We start from the raw sequence: 8,180 nt of genomic DNA on the forward strand, positions 1-8,180 counted from the left end.
ATTTCATATGGCGTGTGTTAGAGATATATTAGCCCATTAGCATAAGCCCAAGCCTAATTCTACTTTGTGTGCAAGCCAAGTTTCCTACTTGTACTAGAAGTCTATTAGTTTAGGGTTTAGTCTACTATATATACACATGTTATGGTTCATTGTAACACAGGATTTGTTCTACACTCTAATATATTATTGATGTAGCCCTTTAGGGTTTCCTCCGTGGATGTAGGCCGTTAGGCTGAACCACGTAATCCTCTTGTGTTATTGTGTTCTATACTTTATGCTTTCGCTTCCGCATCCATAATAGTATATTCAACATGGTGTATTAATGCTAATATTTAACATGGTATCAGAGCTGCCTTCCTATGGCCATGGTTTTCTGTCTTTACGGTGTATTAAGAGTAATCTTTGTCTTCCTCGGTGTTTCTTCGCTACGTTCATCTTCTTTGGTTTTCCACTGCTGCCGTCAAAATTCTCCGGTATAGTCATGTCACCGTTAGAAGTCGCATCAACACTGCAAGACCATTGCCTTTCTCAAGCCACCGTCACAGAGCCAAACTTCATTCAAGGGATCTTTTCAACCTAATCAAATCTCAAGATTTCATCAAGTTTCCAGAGGGGGTGTTAGAGATATATTAGCCCATTAGCATAAGCCCAAGCCTAATTCTACTTACCCGTGTTGAGTGACGAGGTGGAATGTCTTGTACATGATCTTCAGGCGGAGCAGGAGCAGGGGAACCAGGATCAAGGTTGGGTAGCTCGTCTTCGACCTGTTCATCTTCCACTTGTTCAATAAAAGGGGAACTAGGAAAGGGATCAAACGATATTCTGCTTCAGTACTAGAACGGGCCACATGAGTTTGTTTCTTGCTTCGCCAAGAAATCAGAGAAGAACCAAGAAGAAAGCAATAACCAGTGGTGGACCTGCGATCAGTGGGATCTCCTGCCCAATCGTAGCATCGAAATGCACGGAGAACAAGAGGAGACCGAGCGAGTAGAAAAGACCATGGAAGAGAGTGCCCTTTAGGTACCGAAGAATGCGCAGACAAGGCATAGTGAGTCGATCGTGGAGCGGGCAGATATTGGCTCACCCGGTGAACAAGATAGGAAATATCCGGACGAGTAACAAGCGAGATAAACTAGGCGCCAACTAAGCGTCCTAAAGAGAGGGATTAGACAATGGTTTCCCCCCGAGGGAGTCGATGCGCATTAAGCTCGACCGAGTGTCAACAGCCTTGCTATCAAGTGAGTCCAAAGCTCTAGACAAGAGTTCGAGGCATACTTGGCTTGAGTAATGTAAAGTCTATCTGTAGAATGAGTGATTTCAAGACCCAAGAAGTAGCCGAGATGTCCAAGATCTTTCATCTCAAACTGCTGACTGAGAAAATCTTTGAGTTCTTGAATGCCACTAAGGTCATCACCAGTTATGATCATATCATCCACATACAGGAGAAGTAAAATAGTGTCTTTGTTAGTGCGACGAAGAAATAAGGCAGAATCATAATGATTGGCCATGTAACCCAAATGAGAGATGGTAGAGCTGATTTGGCAAACCAAGCACGTGGAGCTTGTTTAAGGCCATAAAGTGCACGTCGAAGGTGACAAACTTTGTTTGATTCAACAGAGAGACCAGGAGGAGGTTGCATATAAACTTCTTCACTCAAATCCCCATTAAGGAATGCATTTTTGACATCCATCTGGAAAAGATCCCATTTACTGGCAGCAGCAACAGCTAAGAGGGCACGAATAGATGAGATACGAGCAACCGGAGCAAAGGTCTCTTCATAATCAATCCCATACTCCTGTGTAAACCCTTTTGCAACAAGACGAGCTTTGTAGCGCTCAATGGACCCATCAGAGCGAGTCTTAATCCTGTAGATCCACTTACAACCAACCACAGATTTCCCAGGGGGGAGAGTGACCAAGTCCCAAGTATGGTTTTTAGATAATGCATCAAGTTCCTCTTTCATTGCAATCTGCCATAAAGGGTCAGTGGAAGCCTCACGATAGGTGTGAGGCTCATGCAATGTAGCAAGGGCAGTGTACAATACTATTGAATTCAGTATTTCTAACATGGTATCATATCTGCCTTCCTATGGCCATGGTTTTCTGTCTTTACGGTGTATTAAGAGCAATCTTTGTCTTCCTCGGTGTTCCTTCGCTGCGTTCATCTTCTTTGGTTTTCCACTGCTGCCGTCAAAATTCTCCGGTATAGTCATGTCACCGTTAGAAGTCGCATCAACACTGCAAGACCATTGCCTTTCTCAAGCCACCGTCACAGAACCAAACTTCATTCAAGGGATCTTTTCAATCTAATCAAATCTCAAGATTTCATCAAGTTTCCATCTTGAGTTTGAGAGGGGGTGTTAGAGATATATTAGCCCATTAGCATAAGCCCAAGCCTAATTCTACTTTGTGTGCAAGCCAAGTTTCCTACTTGTACTAGAAGTCTATTAGTTTATGGTTTAGTCTACTATATATACACATGTTATGGTTCATTGTAACACATGATTTGTTCTACACTCTAATATATTATCAGATGTAGCCTTTAGGGTTTCCTCCGTGGACGTAGAGTCGTTAATGAACCACGTAATCCTCTTGTGTTATTGTGTTCTATACTTTATGCTTTCGCTTCCGCATCCATAATAGTATATTCAACATGGTGTATTAATGCTAATATTTAACAGCGTGCGTGCTCTCATTGCTTGCCTACCCGTGAAAATCTTCAGAGGAAAAGAGTTCCAGTGGAGGCTGTGTGTGAAATTTGCTACTAGGCCCCTGAGACGGTCACCCATGTTTTGTAGGAATGCCCTTTCGAGCGTAATGTTTGGTCGCTCTTTAAGGGGAGAACACAGAAGTGTAGTAACCAAGCTAAGGATTTCTTCCTTCTTTTCATGACGATGAAGCAAAAGCTCAGCGCTACTGAGCTGGAAAAATGGTCAACAGTAGCTTGGGCAATTTGGAACGCACGTAATCAGTTCTATTTTAAGCATGTGCAGGTACACCCGAAGATGATTTTTAAGGGTGCGGTAGGTCTGCTAGAGGAATATCAGTGTTTGATGTCTGCGCATCTGTGAGGCTAGCTGGGGTGCTGTTCTGTTTTGGGTTTGTTTTGGGTTGTAGCCTTTGGAGTTTTAGCTCGGGACATCACGTGTTGTTGTTGATGGGTCCCTAGTAGTTGTCTTGGTTTTTGCTTAGTTGTTTTCCCTGCTGTATTAGCTTTTCTTTATCAATAAAATTTTTCTATCGTTTGGATTTAAAAAAAGAAAAAAGAAAAAAAGAAATCATGTCAGTGGGATGAGGCATGATTGGATTGATATCATTCTGTACATTTAGATTTGGTTTGGTATTCCTTCTGTACTTTTAGATTATGGACTCGTGAAGTTATTGTATTTGTGATGTTGCAATAGGCAGTAGAGCATTGATATTTTTATGTTGATTGGGTGGAGGTGTCCAATCAAAAAAGTTGGGAAAAAGTAATGCAGGATATAACATGAGGCTAACCTGTAAAAAACAACCAAACAAATTGTTAGAGCATTCTCATCAATAATTATAAAAATTGTAGTATTTACAATTTTAAAACATTACTTTTATAACTTTAACATCTCATTTTACAATTTATTAAATATCAAATATTCTATTTTTTTATAATTTCATTTAAATATTCTATTTTTTTAATATTATTTATTTATTTTTCTTACAACTTCATTTAATTTTTATTCTTTCTTTAAAAGAAAGCGGGTCCCACCTAAATAAAAAAATAATATAAATTTCACAATTTGTGAACAATGTGGTCTCAAATTTGAGATTACATTGTTCATCAATGTCAAATATTAAAGCATTTAAAACACTTGATGAAAGTAGTTTTTTAGAGTTTGGTGTGTTAAATGCCAAATATTTGGCATTTAACACACTTAATGAGAATGCTCTTATTACGTGATGGGATGCTATCCTCAACATGGTAATTAGATCATTCATGTTGCCCTAAGCAAAATTTTAGTCAAATTTAACAGAAAAAGCTCACTTCTCTAATTAATGCAGCTAATTTCTCACTTTCACTTGCGTTGAGCTCTTTTTTTTACTACTCTATTTAAGTACTACTTTTTTTTTTACTATATATTTTATTCACAAACTCTTGTACCTCTTCTTCACCAACTCTACCAAGCTAGGCATCATTTTGTTTCCTTGCCTTTTTCTTTATAGATCTTGTTGAAGATACTGAATGTTCAAAAAGTGTGTAAAACACCTTTGAACGTTTAGACCCCCAAATTACAAATTACCAACACAAGCTTATTATCAAACAATATCTGTGCGGAATATGAAAATAAGCTAAAACAGAATAGGTAAAACAATATAAACCGAAATTAATCACAATCACAGCAGCAATTAAAGGTTAAAGATGAAGGGAAGAGAGATGCAAACACAAAGACAACATAGCGATGTGTTATCGAAGAGGAAACCGAAGTCCTCGGTGAATAACCTCTCCGCCGCCCTCCAAGCGATCAATAATCCACTAGAGAATAAAGTTGGGATACATGAATAGCAGAAGACCCTCCAAGCCTAATCTACCCAGTGCACCTAAGCCCTCTAAGCTTCTTACTCCAATAGGGTTACGCCGAACCTTGTCTTCTCTAGCTTACCAAATCCCGCAATAGCCCATTGCATCAACCAAAATTAATTGGTCCCTTCCGAACTGCTTCCCAAGTACCAAAATGCCTCCTCACAGATATGGGTATGGTGAGATAAGGATTTGGCTAATGTCCCTCTCAAGGATGTAACAATGGAGAAGGTGAGTGTAAGTGCACAATTTGTACCCAGACCTAAACGAGTGATGGGTTCAGGCCCAAAGAGCCTTATTCAATGAAATTTATAGAGTATGGGTTTGAAACCTAGATTAGGGATATTGGAAAGTTGATAAATAGGCTAGAATGCCACAATCTATACAAATAATAGACGAATATGACAAAAAAACTCTCCTCGGACGTAAGCCGAGGACAATTTGTATAGCCTTTCTTTCTCTAAACAAAATGTTACAATTTTTGTTTTGTTTTCAAAAAGAGGTCCCCCTCTTCTTTTCTCCCTCGTCTTCTTATAACCTTCTTCTTCTTCCCTGTTTCATCCACGTATAACACATATCTTCCTCTTAGATACTTGTCCCATCCACCACCTTCTTAAAGTCTTCAAATAATAGCTGGAAGGTTGAATACTACTGTTCAAAGGTCATTTCCTCATTAATGCGGCCAGGGAGGTAGATGCAGGACCTTTAATGTGGTGGTAGCAGCTTTTTCCTCAGATATTTCTCACACGTTCCTGCTTCTAACGGGTGCTTGGATCACGCCTTTACCCAACAGATCTACCAGAATTCTATCTCTAAACCCTTTAGCAAGTCCCATGGCCTTTACTGGGTCTGTCCGAGGAGATACTCCTCCTCGGACAACTCCTCGGCCCCTTGTAGTGCAGACTGACCGGTGGGCCTCGAAGACTCTGGTTGAATAGATTTATACCAACTAACCAGGCCCAAGGCCCAAACGTGCATTTAAGCATTTTTACCCCCCACAATAGCCCCTTAAAACTTCATTTTTCCCCCTATCTGAGGAGAGAAATGGAGTTTTAAACCAACAGCGCACCCTCCACACACTTTGCTAACCGCCACACGTGAAAGGGTCATTTCGTTCCTTTAAAACCGCCTCTGACGCTTCGAAACCCAGAATACTCGCATTAATGATTGCAAGTTATGTCTTGTTCCCCACATTCAACGGTGAGATACGCATCCAACGGTCCATGTTCGTTCTAAAAAATTGGGCGGGATAATTCTGATTTGAGGCCGCCTTCCACACGCCAAAATGCCTAGGAAACCGTATCTCCATCCATCCTTTCAGAAATCAATCAAATCTAAGAGTTAATCACTATCTTTCCTCTCAAGAAGCTCGTGAAGAATCGCCTAATTATTTCCCGTAAGTTCTCAACTTCCTTTACTCATTTCTCCTGGGCTTCTGTCCTCGGCCACCATCTAGACCCCTCCCCTTCTCTAAAATTTCATTCTCACTCCCACCAAATGGGTAGATTTAAGTGTTTAGTAGATACCGACGTCGGTATGGAGGGTTTTCGGGCCAAATATCAAATTCCCCAAGACGTAGGCTTAAGATATTGCCTCGTAAAAGCCTTAGGTAACGCTAGGAGAGAAGGATAAGTTATCATCCCCATCATCGCCTTCCTAGAAGGTGGGATGACTCTTCCCATGAAAAACGTAACCAGCGAATACCTACGTAATCATAGGTTATGCCCAGATCAGTGCACCCCCAATGTATTCAGAGTCTTAGGTTGTGTCGACGCTTTAAATGAACAAATGGGTCTGAACCTCACATGGCACGACGTCGTTTACATGTACGAGTGCCATAAACTTAAAAGCGTAGGATACTACCTTAAATCCAGATCTAGCATTGCTAGGCTCATATCCTGTCTTCCCAAATTCAACAAAGGCATGAAAGAAGACTTCCTTATCGCCTTGGGAAACTCGTCTGACGGCCCTCACTGCCCTGTCGAATGGGGAGACCCAGATGTGACTCGATAGGAGTTAGATTCCCTAACCCGTGACTTAGTCCCATTATCTTTCCCCTTTTTTGGTTACATTGCATATTATTACACCTTTCTTTGATATTTATTGCTGATTTAACCATGTTCGTCTCCTCGAATGTTTTTCACAGATAAACAACACGTACAGCCATGCCTAAGTCTTTGCAGCGTCGCAGACCTCAATTGCGTTCTTCGATTCGAAGTCTTTGTTAGCGAAGACCTACAAGTGAGAGCAGCTCACCTGATATTAGGATACGATCCTTTATCAGGCGACTTCCAAGAGATTGACAATGCGATCACCGCAGGAGACAAACGACGCAGAAAGATAGACGTTTCGCGACGAGGCTTCCTTTCTGACCACGAACTCCCAGACGACCCCTCCATCATTCTATACTCTCGCCCCATTGCAGCAATTCCTCTATCGGCACATTCCCAAACAACAGCCGTCCGAGAAGAACCTGCGTCCTCGCAACAATCGTTGGAGGAGGACATTGACCAATTTCGCCTGAAGAAGCTGAGAGACCTCGAGAGGATCAACTCGTCATCCTCTCGGACGAAGAGCACGTGCCTGCAGAAACTTCAGGCATAAAAGGTTTAATAATTGTACAGCCCGACTCTAGCTCCGAAGAAGACGACATGTCCACTCTTAGGAAGCTGATGTCCAAGAGGGGCATGAAAGCCTCTAAAAAGAACGCGAGTGAGTCACAGATCCCTCCCCCTTTGCCACCACCCCCTCCTCCCTCTGATCCTAAGATTCCCATTCTGGAGCCTAAGAAGAAGAGGAAAAACGAGGCCGAAGAGGCAGAAATGGAGAGGCAGAAGAAACTAAAGCAACAACAACTACAACCGAAAGTAAGCAAAGGAAAGGGGCGTGCCTCTTCGGTAGAGAGTGGGGAGAACCGTGACCTGGCCGAGGTACGCCGTACACAGGCCAACTGGACTCCCGAACTGAAGCTTGATGGGGCCCCTATCTCCTGTCAATCCAGCATCAGGGCGTTCCAGCAAGGACATGCTCATCACCTGGCTGAGGCTTTGGAACGGCCTCTTCTCCTACCAAAGGACATGGATGCCCTAGATAAGATGACCCAACCGCATCTTTTTCTCTCTCTCAAAAGGGACTTAGCTTTGGTGAGTGTCTCGTGTTTACCCCCGCCTTACTGCTTTCACTACACTTTAACGAAAAAATCGTTCTTATGTACTTTGAATTTGCTTTAACAATAATGCATTTATTTTAATACTTTAACGCAGGCCATTCAAGAAGTCTTTGCTACCGAAAAGTGGGTGGAAGACTTTCGAAAGAAAGCTGCAGCTGAACTTGAGGTCAGGCAGGAGACCGAGAAGTTTTTAGGCCAAGCTCTTGCGGAGAACGAGAACCTAACCAAGCAGCTGGCAGAGGAGAAGAGGGAGAGAGATGGTGCCGAGGCTAGCCTGAAAACGATGAGAACTCAGGTGGAAGGGCAACGCAGACTTCTGCGTCAGAAGGATGAGGACTTGTCCAAAGCCCAACAAGAAAACTCCAACTTGAAGAAGGAGCTTGCTCGAATGAGGGAAGAGGCTCGTACCCTCAAGGAAAGCACGGAGGCTGCGAAGAAGGCTGCTTACAAAGAAGGGGTG

Source organism: Castanea sativa, chromosome 3 (genome assembly GCF_040712315.1).
Source record: "Castanea sativa cultivar Marrone di Chiusa Pesio chromosome 3, ASM4071231v1".
In the NCBI taxonomy this organism is placed as follows: Eukaryota; Viridiplantae; Streptophyta; class Magnoliopsida; order Fagales; family Fagaceae; genus Castanea; species Castanea sativa.